The 21,404-nt window shown below is 46.1% G+C and overlaps 1 protein-coding gene and 1 long non-coding RNA gene across 5 annotated transcripts in view; both read left to right on the top strand.

Moving 5' to 3' along the window:
* LOC129636103 (uncharacterized) overlaps window positions 1-15,114 on the top strand; it is a 32,768-nt gene extending 17,654 nt beyond the window's left edge. For both annotated transcript variants that reach the window (XR_008706645.1, XR_008706644.1), the window contains 2 exons: window positions 6,512-6,582; window positions 14,963-15,114. This is a non-coding gene — a long non-coding RNA (uncharacterized LOC129636103). The remainder of the gene's footprint in view (window positions 1-6,511; window positions 6,583-14,962) is intronic.
* The window catches only part of NEDD4L (NEDD4 like E3 ubiquitin protein ligase), a 379,737-nt gene that overhangs the window by 18,481 nt on the left and 339,852 nt on the right, over window positions 1-21,404 (top strand). The window lies entirely within an intron of this gene.

Here is a 21,404-nt window from a genome sequence, read left to right on the forward strand (position 1 = left end):
TCAAGGTTGTGCATTTTAAGGTCTTTGGGTGGTGAGCTGAATGAGGCTGCCCTGCTGAGCCCAAGATAGATGTGTGTGGGCCTGATTCCTCCATGTGGACCCCAATCCTGTTAACATTTGTGTCCGGCCTCATAGCACCCAGTGCCTGAGCTGCCGGGCCCATCTGGTCAGTGTGCACTTTCTGTCCTGTATCCCTCGGAGCTGTTGTCCTGAAAGATGCTGGGGCTCCCGCATCTGGGCAGTGCTTCTCTGGGCGATACCTGTTTGCTGCACCTTCCACTCTGATGCCAGTGCTGCTGGAAAGTAACCGCTTAGGAGTTTGGTGAGCCAACAGCAGGATCTTTAGCTTTCTGTTAGGAGAGTTCATGTATACATAGAAAATCAGAAAAAAAAAAAAAAAAAAATGGAGAAAAGGAGGACTTCAAACTTTACAGTGTGCTGGTTGCTGGCCTGGTTTATACTGCATACAACACTGAACTTGAATGTGGTATTTCCTTTTCAGATTCCTTGTGTAGATTCATTCCTATAACACAGAAGTAGTCATAGAACATTTTGACAGAGAAATGGCAGGGGTAATCAATGAAAAGAGCACTTCTAAATTAAGCCCAGTATTGAAGAATAATCACAAAAATATCATGATATATTCACTGATTCAATGCAGTTCAGTCGCTCAGTCGTGTCTGACTCTTTGAGACCCCGTGGATTGCAGAATGCCAAGTTTCCCTGTCCATCACCAACTCCCAGAACTTACTCAAACTCATGTCTATCGAGTCGGTGATGCCATCCAACCATCTCATGCTCTGTCATCCCCTTCTCCTCCCGCCTTCAATCGTTCCCAGCATCAGGGTCTTTTCCAAGGAGTCAGTTCTTTGCATCAGGTGGTCAAAGTATTGGAATTTCAGCTTTAGCATCAGCCTTTCCAATGAATATTCAGGACTGATTTCCTTTAGGATGGACTGGTTTGATCTCCTTGCAGTCCAAGGGACTCGCAAGAGTCTTCTCCAACACCATAGTTCAAAAGCATCAATTCTTCAGCACTCAGCTTTCTTTATTGCCCAACTCTCACATCCGTACATGACTACTGGAAAAACCATCCATAGCTTTGACTAGACGGACCTTTGTTGATAAAGTAATGTCTCTGCTTTTTATATGCTGTCTAGGTTGCTTGTAGCTTTTCTTCCAAGGAGCAAGTGTCTTTTAATTTCATGGCTGCAGGCACCATCTGCAGTGAGTTTGGACCCCCCGCCCCCGTCAAATAAAAGTCTCTCACTGTTTCCATTGTTTCCCCATCTATTTGCCATGAAGTGATGGGACTGGATGCCATGATCTTAGTTTTTTGAATGTTGAGTTTTAAGCCAGCTTTTTCACTCTCCTCTTTCACTTATATTTCACTATATTAATGTTGCTGCTGCTGCTGCTGCTAAGTCGCTTCAGTCGCGTCTGACTCTGTGCGACCCCATAGACGGCAGCCCACCAGGCTCCCCCATCCCTGGGATTCTCCAGGCAAGAACACTGGAGCGGGTTGCCATTTCCTTCTCCAATGCATGAAAGTGAAAAGTGAAACTGATGTCGCTCAGTCGTGTCCGACTCTCAGTGACCCCATGGACTACAGCCTACCAGCCTCCTCCGTCCATGGGATTTTCCAGGCAAGAGTACTGGAGTGGGGTGCCATTGCCTTCTCCAATATTAATGTTACTGTTACTCATTGCTTACCTGATTTAGCTTAGGTGGTTTTTTTCCTGTTTCAAAATTTCCTGATGAGAAATACCTTATTCTAATATTGCTTGCCTTAGGCAGGACAGTTAATCATGGGTTTCCTTTTCTGCAGTGGGAAGACAGCAGGCAAAAATTATATAGTGTTTTTTTGTTTTTTTTTTTTTAGGCCTGAATAAAGTACACACTCCTGAGAGAGAGAACATCAGTGAGGATTTCATGGGTTGACTTAAATTATTTTTATTATAATGTTTCTTAAAATATATCCAAACATTAAAGGAGGAATGAACGTGTTTATAGTGCCTAAATCACCATAACTACCTGTAACCAACACACAGGTTCATTACAGATCCGATTCCCGACCTAATTCAATTGAGATTTTTGTTCAGTCACTAAGTCATGTCTGACTCTTTGCAACCCCATGGAGTGTAGCATGCCAGGCTCCTCTGTCCTTCACTATCTCCTGGGGTCTGCTCAAATTCATGTCCATTGAGTTGGAGATGCTGTCTAACCATCGCATTCTCTGCTGCCCACTTCTCCTTTGCCTTCAGTCTTTCCCAACATCAGGGTCTTTTCCAATGAGTTGGTTCTTTGCCTCAGGTGGCCAAAGTATTGGAGCTTCAGCATCTATCCTTCCAATGAGTATTCAGGGTTGATTTCCTTTAGGATGGACTGGTTTGATCCCCTGGCAGTCCAAGGGACTCTCAGGAGTCTTCAAATTAACTTCCTGATTTAAATTTTTTTTGTATTTTTTTGGCCACGCCACATGGCATGTGGTATCTTTAGGTCCCCAACCAGGGATGGAAGCCATGCCCCCTTGGGTGGACGTGCAGAGTGGTAGCCACTGGGCTGCCAGGGATGCCCTACTGCATGGTTTTGAAGGCAGCAGGTGGTGTTGACTTACTAAAGCCACAGCCGTCGTCTGTGGATGTCCTGGCTGCCGGACAGGTCTCCTCCTGACCCACCGTGTGCCGGGTGATGGTTACTCACTCTGTCTTCCTTTGTTCCCATTATTCAGACTTTTCTTGTACCATGTGCTGTTAGCACACAGGGACACCAGTGACCTGAAGTCTTGTTATCTGGAGACATAGAGGCATTACCGATGCCCTCTTGATTGTGAAGACAAGACTGGTTTTAGCCCCGGAAGTCATGGTGAGCCCTCCATTACTTAATGTGGCCATGTCGATGGTCTTGAATGTATTTGTATTAATACATTAAGATCGTCACGGCCTGAGGCTTCCTGGACCAGAAGTAGTCCTCACTCTTCACCCTGCAGGGATGGTTACTGTGGTGGGTGGTGGAGCCTCTTTGGACAGCCAGTGTATTTTGCCCGTCAGCTCTGCCATCAGACAACTGTGATGCATCAGGACACAGATGGTTCACACCTGGCCCAGTGACCACCCACACTGAGAACGTCGACTGTCCAACGCATCCAGTGCCGCGGTTGCTGTTTGGTCTCGCACCCATCTCGTCTTTAGCTTCGTACTGAACATTTCCCTGCTTAAAGAACACAAGTCAGTCAGGCTCTAATCTTTCCATTCCTTAGCAACCCGCTTTCCATTGCCACCATCAGATGATCGTGCTGATTTTCCGAGCAATAAATGCTTTTGTTGTCTTGTTTTCAGGGTGAACAAAACTTTTTTTTTTGGGGGGGGTGGGTTTCGAGTCCCTGACAAGGAAGGCAACACTTGGGGTTGACTCTGCTCCATGTTGAGTGGGTGCTCAGCGAAACACTGGTAGTTGTACTTCTCTAAAGTTGTACTTATACCTTAGGATTCTTGCCTTTAAAAAAATGCCTTTCTCCCTTTGGTTATTTTAGCCAGGGATGACAATAAAACAAGGAGCGACTTATTTGAACAGCGTTGGACATTGGCTGTCCAAATGAGCATTGCATTTCGAGGTGGTTTCTTGGGAGGCCTTGCCTCTACTCTTCATGAGGTAACTACGGATCCGTGAAATCCTTGGTAATCCTTTGAGTTGTTGTTCAGTCACTCAGTCATGTCCAACTCTTTGCGACCCTATGGACTGCAGCACACCAGGCTTTGCTGTCCTTCACCATCTCCCAGAGTTTGCTTAAACTCACGTCCATTGAGTTGGTGATGCCATCCAACCATCTTCTCCTATGTCATCCCCTTCTCCTCCTGCCTTCAATCTTTTCCAGCATCAGGGTCTTTTCTAATGAGTTGGCTCTTTGCATCAGGTGGCCAAAGTATTGGAGCTTCAGCATCAGTCCTTCCAATGAATATTGAGGGTTGATTTCCTTTAGGATGGAATGGTTGGATCTCCTTGCTGTCCAAGGGACTCTCAATAGTCTTCTCCAACACCACAGTTCGAAAGCATCAGTTCTTTGGTGCTCAGCCTTCTTTATAGTCTGACTCTCACATCGAAACATGACTACTGGATAAACCACAGCTTTGACTATATGGACCTTTGTTGGCAAAGTAATGTCTCTGCTTATTAATATGCTGTCTAGGTTGGTCACAATCCTTACTCTATCAAAACTGCCTTCTCAGCCAGGTTACTAGCCATCTCAGCCTCCTTACCTTGTAACAATACTTTATTTAAATAATCTTAACTGGCTTGAAGACTCATCTTAGTTAGGATGGCTGACTCTGAAGCTGTTTCTAGAAGTTAAGTTTGTCCTCTGGGAAGACACACTTACCAACCACTCAGGGTGTCGGATGTAATGGGCCTTGTGGGCCTCAGTGGCAGCTCCTCCCGTAGAGAACGTGGGACTCCAGGTGTGGACTGCTGACTGACTGTTGAATAGCGCTGAGGGCCCCACGGCGGCTGTGCCGGCATGCCACACTTCTTAGTGCCACAGCCAAAGAGCTGGCCATGTTCTTTCCCTGGTGGCTCAGACAGCAGAGAGTGTCCTCAGTGCGGGACACCCGGGTTTAGTCCCTGGGAAATGGCAACTCCAGTGTCCTTGCCTGGAAAATCCCACGGATGGAGGAGCCTAGCAGGCTACAGTCCACGGGGTTGCAAAGAGTCAGACACGACTGAGCGGCTTCACTTGCATTTATTATTTATACCTGTAGAATAAGAGTCAGGAGAGGAGCTTGGTAAATCTTACTCTCCATTAAGAAAAGTGAAAGAGGAGAAATTACTGGTGGGTTTTTATGCAGTAGAAATACATACACATTTTCTTAATGTTTTCCCTTTGTAGTCGCTTCGGTTACTTGTCCCTTTCCTGTTGCACCTGACATTTCTTGAAGCCTTTTGGGAATCCTTTTTCAGAGCCTCCATTTTCATAGAAGTTAGGAGGTTCTGGGTTTTACTTCTGACAGTGATTGCTAGATACTAGGCTGAGAGAGCGTTTTCTCCCCAAATGCTGCAGATTGTTTGGGGGTTGTGTTTATTTTGGGGGGCGGTTTGTGAACTTAGATCCCCTTTTACACACCCACAAGTGAGTGTGAAAGTACAAGGTGTAAGTCAGAGCCTGTCATCTTTAAATGCTTTTCTAACACGCTTATCAATTGAAACACTCAGGCCCATGCTCTGAAAGTGAATGCTCAAGTCTAAGTGCATTTTGGTTTCTGCCAAGAACGAACACGTGCAGATCCAGTGAGAAGCTGGCAGAACACAGCGTAGCTCCTGGGAAGCAGATTGATGGTGGCGGATGGTGCTGCTGGATTACGGTTCCTATCGGGCAGTGTGCATCCTCGTCTAAAACAGGCTGGGAGGAAGCCCGCATTTACATATCATACTTGCCAGTGTTTGGACCAGTTTTGGGGAGGTGTATATGTCTGAAATACCGTGCTGGCCTCAGGCTTTGAAGAGTGACAGTAACAGGAAATGATAAAGTGGGTGTGTGTATGTCTATGTATAAAGATAATTGCTCCCAAAGAAGGGTGTTATTTTTGTTGTTGGCCATGCTTTGTATGGGTTCTTAGTTCCCCAGCCAGGGATCAACCGTGTCACCCTGCGGTGGCAGTGTGGAGTCTTAGCCTCTGGACCTCTGCGGAAGTCCCCTGTCTTAATACCATGGCTTAGCCCTGTGATCCTCTTGTGCTGTTTGCATTGGAGGAGTTATCACAGGATGGTTTGACATGTTCTGGTTAAAGCAGTGACTTGGGGTGGGGTGGGGGGGAACCGCTGCAGGGTACACCTGGCTTACCCGGAACACCCAGCACGCCTGACGGTGGGGGGGCCCTGGAGCACCCAGGACGCCTGACTGGGGGCCCTGGAGCACCCAGCACGCCTGACTGGAGGCCCTGGAGCACCCAGCACGCCTGACTGGAGGCCCTGGAGCACCCAGCGCGCCTGACTGGGGGCCCTGGAGCACCCAGCGCGCCTGACTGGGGGCCCTGGAGCACCCAGCGCGCCTGACTGGGGGCCCTGGAGCACCCAGCGCGCCTGACTGGGGGCCCTGGAGCACCCAGCGCGCCTGACTGGGGGCCCTGGAGCACCCAGCGCGCCTGACTGGGGGCCCTGAAACACCCAGCGCGCCTGACTGGGGGCCCTGGAGCACCCAGGGCGCCTGACTGGGGGCCCTGGAGCACCCAGGACGCCTGACTGGGGGCCCTGGAGCACCCAGAGCGCCTGACTGGGGGCCCTGGAGCACCCAGCACGCCTGACACCTGGCTCACTTGGAGCACCCAGCACGCCTGACTGGAGGACCCTGGAGGTATCCCTGGATTACTTGTCGCACCTGTAGTTCCCATGGAATAGGGTCTTTAGCTAAGAAATGAAACTCTAGGTGAGGAAGTGAACGGAGGAGCTCTGCGGGAACTGAGCAAGGCTTCCAGGGCTCTCGTGACTGCCGCATGTTTTGTACTTTCTCATGTATCATTAGTGTCCCAGCAGAGCTATTTGAGGAGTGGAAGCTGGAGAAGGAGATGTCCTGCAGCGTCTGGCAGATGGAAGGTGAGGCGAGGCGACTTGGGAAGCTGGCACTTCTCAGCCTGCCTGGAATGCGAGCATCCCAGATGGCAGCTGGTGGAGGCAGCAGGGGATGCAGGTGGACTGTGTGAGGGTCAGGAGCTGAGCCCGGGGGTGGGATTTCCTGGAGGTGAAACAGGGCTACACCGTTTGGCACCAGGGCTGCAGAATTTTTAAACACAAAGGACAGAAGCATCTCACTGTTCTCAATCCCAATTTGTTTCTCGTCTCAGCGGAGAGGAAAATGTCCTAAGTCACTCAGTCATGTCTGACTCTTTGCGACCCTATGGACTGTAGCCTGCCAGGCTCTGAGGAGCCTCTCAGTCCATGGTGCCACCTGGTAAGAGGGGAAAATGATTACTTGTAAAGTGAGGGAGCTCGGTGAGGCAAGCGTGAATATGACCCTCGGGCCACTCAGGCCCATGTGAGCAGATTCTCTAAATGTTCTTGGGTTGGGTGTTATCTGTTGCCTCAGACTTGCTCTGCAGAAGCCTGATAGACCCACCAGGGGAAATGTCAGCATTCCCCACCTACTGTTTCTCTTCTCTTTTCCCATGACTCATGCAAGAAAGGGAGGAGCTTGAGGGACGTCCCTGAGGTGCGTGGTCACGGCCCAGGCTCGGCGCTCAAGTGATGCGGATGCATGCGGATAGTGGGGACAGAATGGGGCCTCGGCAGCCCTGGCTCCTTTAGTTCCCTTTTGAAAGGATGCATTCCCCATGCTCTTCTCTAGCATGGCTTCTTAGAAAAGATGACTGTCTCTTTATGCCCTTCCTCAGCAAGTATTAACGGTGGAGTAAGCACTCTTGTGAAAGCCTTTATTTCCACAGCTTTTCAAGTAGCTGAGTACCAGCGATGTTAAGGTTGAAAATGAGGCCATCTCACTGGGAACCAACTTTCAGATGTTGAAGTCAATATAGATTTTTAATAACGTGGGAGACTTATTACTAAAAGTACTCCGTATTTGAATCATTCTTCTCTCTTATTAGCTCAGTTTTAGGAAGCAGTCCTAGGGATTCCTGAGGAAGAAAGTTTGGCTGGATCTGAGGGCTGTGATTTGTTATGACCAGTGCATTTTCTTGGCAAAACTCTATTAGTCTTTGCCCTGCTTCATTCCGTATTCCAAGGCCAAATTTGCCTGTTACTCCAGGTGTTTGTTATGACCAGTGCAAGAAAACGCACTGGTCATAACAAACACCTTCTTCCAACAACACAAGGGAAGACTCTATACATGGACATCACCAGATGGTCAACACTGAAATCAGATTGATTATATTCTTTGCAGCCAAAGATGGAGAAACTCTATACAGTCAGCAAAAACAAGACCAGGAGCTGACTGTGGCTCAGACCATGAACTCCTTATTGCCAAATTCAGACTTAAATTGAAGAAAGTAGGGAGAACCACTAGACCATTCAGGTATGACCTAAATCAAATCCCTTATGATTATACAGTGGAACTGAGAAATAGATTAAAGGGCCTAGATCTGATAGATAGAGTGCCTAATGAACTATGGAATGAGGTTCGTGACATTGTACAGGAGACAGGGATCAAGACCATTCCCATAGAAAAGAAATGCAAAAAAGCAAAATGGCTGGGGAGGCCTTACAAATAGCTGTGAAAAGAAGAGAAGCGAAAAGGAAAGATATAAACATCTGAATGCAGGGTTCCAAAGAATAGCAAGAAGAGATAAGAAAGCCTTCTTCAGCGATCAATGCAAAGAAATAGAGGAAAACAACAGAATGGGAAAGACTAGGGATCTCTTCAAGAAAATCAGAGATACCAAAGGAACATTTCATGCAAAGATGAGCTCGATAAAGGACAGAAATGGTATGGACCTAACAGAAGCAGAAGATATTAAGAAGAGATGGCAAGAATACACAGAAGAACTGTACAAAAAAGATCTTCACGACCCAGATAATCACGATGGTGTGATCACTGACCTAGAGCCAGACATCGTGGAATGTGAAGTCAAGTGGGCCTTAGAAAGCATCACTATGAACAAAGCTAGTGGAGGTGATGGAATTCCAGTTGAGCTATTCCAAATCCTGAAAGATGATGCTGTGAAAGTGCTTCACTCAATATGCCAGCAAATTTGGAAAACTCAGCAGTGGCCACAGGACTGGAAAAGGTCGGTTTTCATTCCAATCCCAAAGAAAGGCAATGCCAAAGAATGCTCAAACTACTGCACAATTGCACTCATTTCACACGCTAGTAAAGTAATGCTCAAAATTCTCCAAGCCAGGCTTCAGCAATATGTGAACCGTGAACTTCCTGATGTTCAAGCTGGTTGTAGAAAAGGCAGAGGAACCAGAGATCAAATTGCCAACATCCTCTGGATCATGGAAAAAGCAAGAGAGTTCCAGAAAAGCATCTATTTCTGCTTTATTGACTATGCCAAAGCCTTTTACTGTGTGGATCACAATAAACTGTGGAAAATTCTTCAAGAGATGGGAATACCAGACCACCTGATCTGCCTCTTGAGAAATTTGTATGCAGGTCAGGAAGCAACAGTTAGAACTGGACATGGAACAACAGACTGGTTCCAAATAGGAAAAGGAGTTCGTCAAGGCTGTATATTGTCACCCTGCTTATTTAACTTATATGCAGAGTACATCACGAGAAACGCTGGACTGGAAGAAACACAAACTGGAATCAAGATTGCCGGGAGAAATATCAATCACCTCAGATATGCAGATGACACCACCCTTATGGCAGAAAGTGAAGAGGAACTCAAAAGCCTCTTGATGAAAGTGAAAGTGGAGAGTGAAAAAGTTGGCTTAAAGCTCCACATTCAGAAAACGAAGATCATGGCATCCGGTCCCATCACTTCATGGGAAATAGATGGGGAAACAGTGGAAACAGTGTCAGACTTTATTTTTCTGGGCTCCAAAATCACTGCAGATGGTGACTGCAGCCATGAAATTAAAAGACGCTTACTCCTTGGAAGGAAAGTTATGACCAACCTAGATAGCATATTCAAAAGCAGAGACATTACTTTGCCAACAAAGGTTCATCTAGTCAAGGCTATGGTTTTTCCACTGGTCATGTATGGATGTGAGAGTTGGACTGTGAAGAAGGCTGAGTGCCAAAGAATTGATGCTTTTGAACTGTGGTGTTGGAGAAGACTCTTGAGAGTCCCTTGGACTGCAAGGAGATCCAACCAGTCCATTCTGAAGGAGATCAGCCCTGGGATTTCTTTGGAAGGAATGATGCTAAAGCTGAAACTCCAGTACTTTGGCCACCTGATGCGAAGAGCTGACTCATTGGAAAAGACTCTGATGCTGGGAGGGATTGGGGGCAGGAGGAGAAGGGGACGACAGAGGATGAGATGGCTGGATGGCATCACTGACTCTATGGACGTGAGTCTGAGTGAACTCCGGGAGTTGGTGATGGATAGGGAGGCCTGGCGTGCTGCGATTCATGGGGTTGCAAAGAGTCGGACACGACTAAGCGACTGATCTGATCTGATCTGAGGGCTGTGATTGTGAATTTTCAGGATCTTTCTTGGGCATGCTTTTGGAGGAATACTGGTCTCAGAATACGACTACGAAGTGTTAACTCTGTATGCTGACTGACACAGGCATCCTGAGTTTAAAATGGTGGTTACCACCTCCCTAAAATTACACAGGAACCCAGATAAGGGAAAAAGCAAAAGTGTTAGTCACTTAGTCGTGTCTGACTCTTCTGTGACCCCATGAACTGTAGCCCACCAGGCTCCTCAGTCCATGGAATTCTCCAAGTAAGAATACTGGAGTGGGTTACCACTCCCTTCTCCAGGGATCTTCCCAACCCAGGATCGAACCCAGGTCTCCTGCACTGCAGACAGATTCTTTACCGTCTGAGTCACCAGGGAAGGGCCTCAGAATTCCACAACTGTAGAGTAAGGACTTCTGAAAGTCTACTCTGTTAAAGCAGTGAGAACACTGGCAAGACACATCAATATCAACTTTTCCAAAACTTTGGAAATTAAAGACTTAGAACAAAAAGAGTAATATTTGTTCAAGAACAGCTACGTGAGCTCAGCAGGAGCAGTGAGCTTTGTGTGGTGGTTTAACTTGTGTGGATCCCGTCCTCCTTGCCCCAGCTCCATGGAGGCTGTGAAAACCAGCAGTCTCGTAGCCACTGGGTGAGCGAGAACAAAGCTGGAGCTCCTCCAGAGGCCCACTTCTTTCTAGGAAAGTGTCACCCGTCTGACAGGCTGCGTGAATGCTCCATTCTTAGAGCTTGTCTTTATTTGATCAGACTGGAGCACACTTTGTGTAAGGGCCCCGCTCCACTGCACGTTGGTTGAGAATGGTCAGTTGCGATTGTTTCATCATGGCTGCCTGAGATGGTGTTGCTCTTTGGGGCCAACAATTAACTGATCAAAAAGTACTGAAAGAAAAACCTGGGGATGGAATGTCCAGCGGGAGCCTTATAAAGTTCCAACATATTTCTGGGAATCTACAAGGCTCTGCACATGCCCAGGGAATACTGGAGAAGGCCCTAAGTGCCCACCTGTGACTGGCCTTGAGGTTCTGCACAAGCAGAAAGTGAAGACTAAGAGTTACGGGCTACTCTGGTGGCTCAGATGGTGAAGAATCTGCCCGCAGTGCCGGAGGCCTGGCTGGATCCCTGGGTTGGGCAGATCTCGTGGAGGAGGGCACGGCGACCCACTCCAGTATTCTTGCCTGGAGAATTCCGTGGACAGAGGAGGCTGGCGGCTACAGTCCGTGGGGTCGCAAAGAGTCGGACACGACTGAGTGACCAACACAAGGCAGAGTTATGAACTGGCTGGCGAAGCCTGGAAACTGCCCCAGCACATGCACAGAAGCCCTTGGTAAGGGCTGGGAGATTCATCAGCTCAAAGCATTTAAGGACATCTCTGTTCAACTAATACTTAACCACTAAATCACTAATCAGAGATTTCGATGGCCACATATGAACCACAAATACAGACTTGATAGGCTCAGTCCAAGAAAAATACTACACAGCAACAGCAAACAACCCTGGGGTTCATAACAGTAAATCTGGATTCTGCTTCCCACACACTGACACATTATATTACTTTAAATGTCTCGTTTTCAACAGCAAATTGCAAGATACCCAAAGAAACAGGAAAACATGGCCCAAACACAGGAAGAAAACTGTCAACAGAAACTTTCCTTAAGGAAGCCTGGGTATTGGATATACTACACAAAACTTTAAATCTGCTTTGATAGATATGTATGAAACCACATCTAGAGACTTAAAGGGAAATATGAAATGCTGTATCATCAAATAGAAAATGTGAATAAAGAAGTAAAGATTATTAAAAAAAAATAGAGATTTAAAAAAAAATTCTGGGGTTGAAAAGTAGAGTAACTAAAAAGGAAACGTTGACAACATCATGATAGGTGAAAGAAGCCGGACACGAAAAGCCACGCTTTTATTTCAAGTGTTTAAAATAGACAAATCCAGAGAGAGAGAAGGTAGCCTAGTACTTGCTGTAGGCTGGTGGCAGGGAGGAATAGGGTATGCTGTAATGGGTATAAAGTTTCTTTTGGGGTGAGGAAAGATTTCTGGCATTATCTAATTAATGGTGATAGATGCACAGCTTTGTGACTATATTAAAAATCAGTGAATTGTATATTTGAAAAGGGCAAATTTTATGATATAGGAATTAAACCTCAATAAGTCGTGTCTGACTCTTGTGACCCCATGGACTGCAGCATGCCAGGCCTCCCTGTTCCCACAGTCTCCTGGAGTTTACTCAAACTTATGTCGATTGAGTTGGTGATGGCATCCAGCCATCTCATCCTCTGTCACCCCCTTGTCCTCCTGCCCTCCATCTTTCCCAGCATCAGGGTCTTTTCCAGTGAGTCGGCTCTTTGCGTCAGGTGGCCAAAGTGTTGGAGTTTCAGCTTCAGCATCAGTCCTTCCAATGAATATTCAGGACTGATTTCCTTAAGGATTGACTGGTTTGATCTCCTTGCAGTCCAAGGGACTCCCAAGAATCTTCTCCAACACCACAGTTTGAAGGCATCAATTCTTCTGCACTTAGCCTTCTTTATGGTCCAACTCTCACATCTGTACACGACTACTGGAAAAACTGTGTCTTTGACTATATGGACCTTTGTCGGCAAAGTGATATCTTTACTTTTTAATATGCTGTCCAGGTTTGTCATAGCTTTCCTTCCAAGGAGCAAACATTTTTTAATTTCGTGGCTGCAGTCACCATCCTCAGTGATTTTGGAGCCAAAGGAAAGAAAATCTCACTGCTTCTACTTTTCCCCCTTCTATTTGCCATGAAATGATGGGACCAGATGCCATATCTTCATTTTTTGAATGTTGAGTTTTAAGCCAACTTTTTTACTCTCCTCTTTCACCCTCATCAACAGGCTCTTTAGTTCCTCATCACTTTCTGCCATTAGAGTGGTATTATCTGCATATCTGAGGCTGTTGATATTTCTCCCAGCAGTCTTGATTCCAGCTTGTGATTCATCAGCCCAACATTTCACGTGATGTACTCTGTTAAATATAATATCTGGATAGGGGCATATCCAGGTGTATCTAGGGTGTTAAGATTGTGTCATAGGCTTCAGCATCTGGCTTGTGCAGACCTTGGGCATTTTGTGCCTTGGGTTGCATTCTTAACTCCGCATCTGATTTTGCCTATGAACCCTACTGCCCCTGGCAGGGTCAGCTTCTGTGGCACTGGATTGAGGGAGCAGCTTGGCAGTTGTTGCTCCATCCTGAGAGGCTAATGTGGGCTGTTCTGATTCTTGCAGGAGCTTCAGCTTTCTTTGATGTTGGATGTGTCAGTGTTTCTCCCCATTCTTGCTACTTGCACCTTGTCATTTTCCTCTCACCCTCCTAAGATGGTGCTAAGAAAAAAATAGCACAGTGAAGAGAAATGCCCTGGAGATGCTCTTGACCAGCTTGAGGCTATAAAAAGCATCTTCCTGAAGGGTGGTATGCAATTGCGAATTTGAACCAGTTGCTTACAAAGTAAGCGAGAATAAAGTTGAACTCTTGTCTTCTGCTAGTTAACTTGAGGGAAGAAATGATGCTGCATATTGAGACAAGGAGACAAAGCCCGAATGGTGGACACATAGAAGAGAGGACGCTAAGGCTTCAGCCAGCGTTGGCTGATGTTGCTGTGGATGATTGGCTTGTGAGAGGGTGCTGGAAACTATAAAAGAGATGGGACGGGGGTGGAGGGAAGGACGTCTCCAGAGCTGAAGAGTTGAACGGAGAAGCAGTTGTTTGGACAAAATAATAGCAACGATAACAAAACCTGCACATATCTCAGATACTTTCTGTAATGGATTCATCTCACCTATCCTCTTAGGAGGAAGGCATATATTTGCACAGATCCAATTTATAAAAAGTATTTGGGCCAGAGAATATCATAGTCACAAGGATTTCCTGTACTAGAGAGCAAAATGGAAGTAAAAAACAAGAGACTCCAGGAGGCAGTTTTAAGACCTTTATTTTTTTTTTTGGCCTGAGGTTGTTGGAGATTACGGATTTCATTACAGATTTTCCTCTGGTCTGGCCACACAAAGTAATCATTAGGCTGGCACAAAGCGCTGTGGAAAATAACCATTGCTGACATCAAGAGAAATGATCATGCCGTTTGGTAAACATAGAAAACTGGATTGCTAAGGAGCCTTTCCCTTGATGCCTTGGACTGTGGTTCAGTAGAAAAGCTACCTGTCAGTTTTTTGTGGTCAGGACTTTTTGATAAATTGAGAAGCCCACAAATATGTGAGCCTGGAGGTAATTGTATTTTGGATCAGAGCCAGACTGGCATGGCGCTAGTAATTCCAGTTGTGTGGGAGGCAGAGTGGGTGGCTAGTGTCACATGAAGAGCAAAGTCTTAACTTCTATTTTTTTTTTTTTAACTTTTATTCTTAATGTTTAACAGGACAATCTCCTTTCTGAAATTGGGCACATTCATATGGGCTTCCCTGGTGGCTCAGCTGATAAAGAATCTGCCTGCAGTACGGGAGACCTGGGCTCGATCCCTGGGTTGGGAAGATGCCCTGGAGAAGGGAAAGGCTACCCACTCCAGTATTCTGGCCTGGAGAATTCCGTGGGCTGTATAGTCCACGGGGTTGCAAAGAGTCAGACAGGACTGAGCAACTTGGCAACTACTATGAATTAAAGACCTGTCGAGAACTGTGCCTCAGGGTTGGGGATTAACACAGGAAAATAAAATGGACAAAATTAAGCCAGGTGGTCAGTTCTGTTTTATTTTGCTGGAATAACAAGATACAAAGCAAGAAGTAGCAGGGCCACAGAGGGAGGAAAGGGCTGGCGGACTCTTCTTGATCCTCTTTGAGGTTTGGCTCTGTTTTCCTGAACTCCTTCAGTAACTTTCGGCTCACTCCATAATAGGTAAAGTGAGACATCAAGATAAAGCTGGTGTCCTTCCACCAGGAGAAGAGTTGGACTCCCCCTTATTTCAGTGGTTTTCAAATCCTGATCCTAAGAAGTGTTCCAGTCCCCAACACCACCCTCCCCCCAACATTTTATTAAAAAAAATTTCAAGCCTATTGTTGTTCTTCAGTTCCTGAGTCATGTCCAACTCTTTGAGACCCCACGGACCACAGCCTGCCAGGCCTCCCTGTCCATCACCAACTCCCGGAGTTTACTCAAACTCACGTCCAATGAGTCAGTGATGCCATCCAACCATCTCATCCTCTGTCGTCGTCCTCCTCCTGCCTTCAGTCTTTCCCAGCATCAGGGTCAAGCCTATAGAAAAGTTGAAAGAACATCCAGTAAACATTCATCTACTCACCACATGGAGTCTACAATTAATATTCTGCTGTATTTGCTTTATCTTGTTTCCTCTTCCCATCTTATTGTTAGTTTTCAAAGTACACAACAGATATGAGTACAGTTCAATATTTGCTTATGAATCACTTGCAGGAATTACTTTCAAGGTTGAATTCCCAAGGGCCACCATGGAGCTTCTGAAGTAGAAGGGTGGGGGCCAGGCCCAGGAGCCTGGGCATTTTTTGGCTGTACTGCTGAGTGGCATGTGGGATCTTAATTCCCTAACTAGGGATTGAACCTGCACTCCTTGCACTGGAAGAATGGAGTCCTAACCACTGGACCACCACAGAAGTTCCCCTGTGCTTTGAACCTACCCCTCCCCCCTTGATAGGGCTGTTCTTCCCAAGATCTAATTTGACTCCATAGAGAATGGCTTTCCTGGCTCTTACTACTAATAAAATATTTCTAGTATTGCTCTGGCTAATTATTTACATTTTACTGATCTTCGGGAAAACAAGATGTAAAAACAGAGGGCTTGAAAAAAGGAGGGCAGAGAGCTCTTCTTGATGTGAGAATGGCAGGGTCAGCTGCGAGACACGGCTGGCGCTGGTCCTGCTGAAGAGGAGGAATACGAAAGTGAGAAGGGAGCGTAGGTCAGCCCATTCCTTGTTGGGTTGTTTTCAGCGATCTGAGACAATATGGTGGGAATAAAAAGACACTGGCTTAGGGGAAACTGGACTTCGTCTCTGGAAGGGTCTGCTCACTTCACCACTTCACATCTGCCGTTGCGGAAAGATAATACTTTATGATGGGTGGTGGATTAAATGAGACCATGGATGGAAGAGTGTTGATAAAGCCTCCTGTGTAGCCCCAGATGGTAGGAGCGCTCTGGGGCTGAGTGTGGCAAAGTGCTGAGACTCCTATACCTGTGAGGTGTATGTCAGACATAACCCAGGGCAAATACCTGCTGGTAATACTGCAAGGAATGCTGATGAGTCACCGTGGGAATCTTGACGCAGCTCTGGGGTTTAATTACAACATACCCTCGGGCAAGTTACGGAATGTCTCCTATCTTAATTTCGTTCATTTCTTTTTTTTTAATTCATTTTATTTTTTGGCGGCACCGTGTGGCATGTGGGCACTTAGTTCCCTGACCACGGGTGGGACCCAGGCCCCCTGCAGTGGAAGTATGGAGCCTTAACTACTGGACTGCCAGGGAAGTCCCTTATTTTCCTTCATTTCTTCATATCTGAACTGGGGATAACTTGACTGATCTTAAAGATCCATTCCTTGTTAGCATTCTTTGCTGTTGAATTCTGGAAGAAAGGCTTCTGGGAATGGGATGACAGTGATGAATGGGAAGCGTGCTGACAGGTGGGAGTGAGCATGCGCTTTCTCATTTACTTAACACGAAACAGTCACTGTGTTCCAGGTCCTGGCCTCAAGACTGTAATAATACTCATTTTTAAATTTTCAAAATACCCTATAAAGGTATAAATAGGTACTATTAATACTCTTATCTCCATGATGTAGACTAGGAAACCAAGGCTCAGAGAAGTTTGTGATTTACTCTTAATCACAGCTGGAAGACCTTAATGGCATGCAGGCAGTCTGCCTTTTGGGATCTTTACCACCTAGCCAGCTCCCCTGAGGGCTTTAGAAGGCTGCAGGGGAATCCTGGGAGGGGGGGCGGTGGGCGGGTCCCTGGAGTAGGGGGCACTTGTGAGCTTCAGGGATGAGAGTTGGGGGGTGTGTGTATGTGTAGAATTGAGGAGTTGTTTTGTTCTGGATTGGGTTATGGAAGTTATTTTTCTGTTTTAAACTGCTAGGCTTCCCTGGTGGCTCAGTGGTAAGGAATCCACCTGTAATGTAGAAGCCATGAGAAACACAGGTTTGATCCCTGGGTTGGAAAGATCCCCTGGAGGAGGGCATGGCAACCCACTCCAGTATTTTTGCCTGGAGAATCCCATGGACAGAGGCACTTGGAGGGCTACAGTCCATGGGGTCGCAAAGAGCTGGGCACGACTGAAGTGACTTAGCATGCACGCATGCATGCACGTATTTTAATACCCAGAGGATGGGTCGGTGGAGGGGAAGCAGGGGCAGTGCGGTGGTCCCCGGGTAAGGGGCAGGGCTGGGATCCAGTGCTCATGCAGGATTCCCTTTAGACGAGGAACACCCCCAGACACCTGGCTCCAGCAGGTGCATGGCTATCTCAAAGCAACCATAGTTGACTCAAGTTTCAGCATTCTGGTAAAGGCTTCCGGTTTGACCTCATAACCCTTGAGGTTTTTGGTTCTCACAACTTCGGAGACACTGAAGCGGGTATGGATAGTCAAGTGGGATTATTTCTGCCAGCTCGCCATATTGCCTTAGAGACCTTTCTGGTCCGGAAAGGTGAGAAGCTGTATATTCATTAGTTTGAGCCACCTCATGGGTGACTCGTGGAAGAAATAGCTCTTGTCAGGAAAACCTCTGTTGCTCTAGATCACAGAGCCAGGCAGGGGGATGTTCCTTATTCCTGTACCTGCTGCTTGCTTGCAAAGTATCCCCATGCGTTTGTGGGAGAAGCCACACTTGGATGCTATAAATACAGAACTTCCTTCACCTGTGTTGGACTTCTGGCCCAATAAACCTGTTGTAAGTTATATATATTGTAAAGTCGAAAATGCATTTAATACCCCTCCTGGACAGCATAGCGTAGCCCCATCCACCTTAAACGTACTCGGGACACTTCTGTCGGCCTGCACATGGGCAGGATCTCCCAGCACAAAGCCTCTTTTATGATGAAGTGTTGCCTGTCTCACGTGACTTGGTGAGGGTGGTACTGAAAGTGAAGAGCAGAGCGTTAGTCTGGATACAGGTAGGTTGAAAGGGTATCAGCTGTTCTCCTTTGCGATGGGGGCCGCTGGCTGGGCACATCATAGGAAGAGCATTCTGCATGTCACTGGGCCAGGGAGAGGTCGAAATTCAGAATCGAGGCTCTGTTCCTCCTGGGTGCCAATGACTTCGGCACTGTTGTAGAGCCGTGAAATTGTAAGCTGAATCACTGTACATTGAGGGGCTCTCTGTAGAGAGGGTTTCTGTTTGTTTATTTAATATATTTTTTTAAACTGTGACTTTAAATTTTTTCCCCCCATTTTTCCCTTATTTGCTGGCTGCATCGTGTGGCATGTGGGATCTTAGTTCCCTGACCCAGGATCGAACCTGTGCCCCCTTGCATTGAAAGTGTAGAATTTTAACCACCGCACCACCTTGGAAGTCCCTCTGCTGTTTAACAATCAAGTATAAGCAAGCAAGAAAGAAAAAGAGAAAAACAAAAGTCATTTACTAGCTGCCCAAGGAGCCTGGGCCCTGGGGGGCTGCCCCCCGGCTGCCTGGCTCCTGTGAGATGAGTCCATAAGTTCCCCGGGTATCTGGTGGGACCTGTGGGTGGAGGCCAAGGACAACTGTTCTTTTCTCTGCCCTTGCCTGACCTCAGCCAGGAAGGGAGAGCAGCAGTCCCCTAGAGCATTCTCTCAAGCTTCTTAGGATGAAAAAGCTGCTTCGGGGCTGGGGAGAGGCAGGGGCGGGCAGGGAGCAGCCCTGGTCTGAGAGACACATGCAGCCAGATGCCTCAGCATCAGAACTCCAGGAATGAAAGCTGTCCCGGCCTTTCAGCTCCTGTGTGATCGTTGGTATCACCAGGGCGTTGTCATCTGCTGCCATCCGTGAATATAAAGCCTGTGGTGTTTTAGCTACAGTGCAAGTAAAATCCCTGGATGTGGACTCGCTTTGGGAACTCATCTGCATTTAGGGATATGGATTCCAAATTTCAGATAACTAACTTCCGGATGAAATTTTTAAAGTCAGCCCGTGTTTTAAAGCAAGAGAGTTATTATTTGTGCAGAAGGACATCTGAAAACATGCAGAATGACCTGAGTCAAAACATGTAAATAAGCCATCGTATCTTCCTCTGCCCTGAGGTGAACTACACGCTTTGTTTATTTTCCTGTTCCCACTCTTACTTCTGAACCTCAGAGTACCTGCCTTAATTATTAAGATTAGAGAAGTAATTAAGAGTTGGCCAACTCTTCTGAACTTCCTGCTTTTCCCAGGCAATTTCTCTCTAGCAAATGTGTTTTGTACAGAATTCAAATTGCCCATTTCCCCAAGGATACCTTCCTTAGACCTGGCAGTAACTACCTAATCTAGAAAGCTCTGCCTGTATTTGACAGGCTATTTATATTTGAGCGTGAAATAATGTGTGTCTTTCACTGGAGAAAAGAATGCTTCAGAAAGGGATTGCAGCCCAGGACTAAATACGCAACACAAAGCCTCAGCTGTTTGTTTATCCGGACTTTGAAAAATGGCTTTAGCTTTCGCTCTGGACGTGTACTGTATTCCTAATTTATTGATTTCCTTATCTTGGTATCATACATGCTTTTATTCGTTCTTATTCCTCTACATTCGGCTTTTCTTACTTTCTGGCCGTGTTTGGTCTGTTACTTGGTGACGTGTTGTTGGGGGCAGAAGACTTTCCCAAGGGTTGGGAGTGCAAATCGATCTTTAAATCTTTGTAGTTTTACACTTAGTGAGGTATCAGGTGCTGTTTTCATGGAGAGGGAGTTTGGAACCTGGATTTTTTACCTGTTTCTAAGAGCACCTAACACAGAAGAGTAAGTGTTATGATTTTTCAAGATAAAGAATGAGCCTATAATGAATTTATTAAGTGTTTATATTAAAATGACATATGAATGTGAGAGTTGGACTATAAAGAATGCTGAGGGCCGAAGAATAGATGCTTTTGAACTGTGGTGTTGGAGAAGACTCTTGAGAGTCCCTTGGACTGCAAGGAGATCCAACCAGTCCATCCTAAAGGAAATAAGTCCTGAATATTCATTGGAAGAGCTGATGCTGAAGCTGAAACTCCAATACTTTGGCCACCTGATGTGAAGAACTGACTCATTTGAAAAGACCCTGATCCTGGGAATGATTGAAGGTGGGAGGAGAAGGGGATGACAGAGGATGAGATGGTTGGATGGCATCACCTACTCAATGGTCATGGGTTTGAGTAAGCTCCGGGAGTTGGTGATGGACAGGGTGCCTGGCGTGCTGCAGTCCATGGGGTCGGAAAGAGTCGGACATGACTGAGCGACTGAACTGAATAAGTGTCTATTAAGAATATGTAATAATTACTTAATAGTAGTTTATACAAAAGCATATGTGTTAGTTGCTCAGTCGTGTCTGACTCTTGCCACCCCAGGTTACTCTGTCCATGGGATTCTCCAGGCAAGAACACTGGAGTGGGTTGCCATTCCTTTTCCAGGGGATCTTCCTGACCCAGGGATCTAACCCTTTCTCCTGCATTGCAAGCCGATTCTTTACCATCTGAGCCAAGTAGTTTGTGCAAAATATGTGGGAAATGTAATGATTTAATTTGACATAATACCTGCCTTCAGGGAGCATACTGTAAGCATTTTTGAATCTTTCTACTGTGAAATACAACACATGCAAAAGTGCACAAACAAAAATATGCAGTTCGGGTGCAGCACAGTGAACCCCTGTGTCCACTGCCCCGCCCTGCTAGTGCTCCTCCCCTTGACCCCCTTGCTCCTAAGCGTTCAGATTCAAGTAGAAACTCCAGTTCTTAAATATGCCAGTGTTGTTAAGAGATATGTGTTCATAGGTGGAAATGTGACATGAAAAATAAAAATCTCAAGTAACCCAACCAGAGTCAACTGATGTTATTTTTTGATGATTGTAGTAGTTTTATAACCAATTTTCTTTTATGCATTAAGACGGTACCCTTTATGCATTTTACACTGCCTTTTTAATTTATAAAATAAACATTGCCTTTAAAAAACTGTTTAGTAAACTTTATTATAAATGATTATAAAGTATTCCATTATGTGGATGTTCCCTTATCACTTGTCTGTTACATATTCTTGAATTGTTTTCCCTCATGTTTCCCATGTTACAAGTTGCACTGGGAAGCGTTTTTATTCATCATGATCTTTCCTTTGATTTACTACTGTTTTCTCTTGATAAGTCAAAGAATGTATGCATTTTTAGGAGGAAC

This window comes from Bubalus kerabau, chromosome 21 (assembly GCF_029407905.1).
Source record: "Bubalus kerabau isolate K-KA32 ecotype Philippines breed swamp buffalo chromosome 21, PCC_UOA_SB_1v2, whole genome shotgun sequence".
NCBI lineage: Eukaryota > Metazoa > Chordata > Mammalia > Artiodactyla > Bovidae > Bubalus > Bubalus kerabau.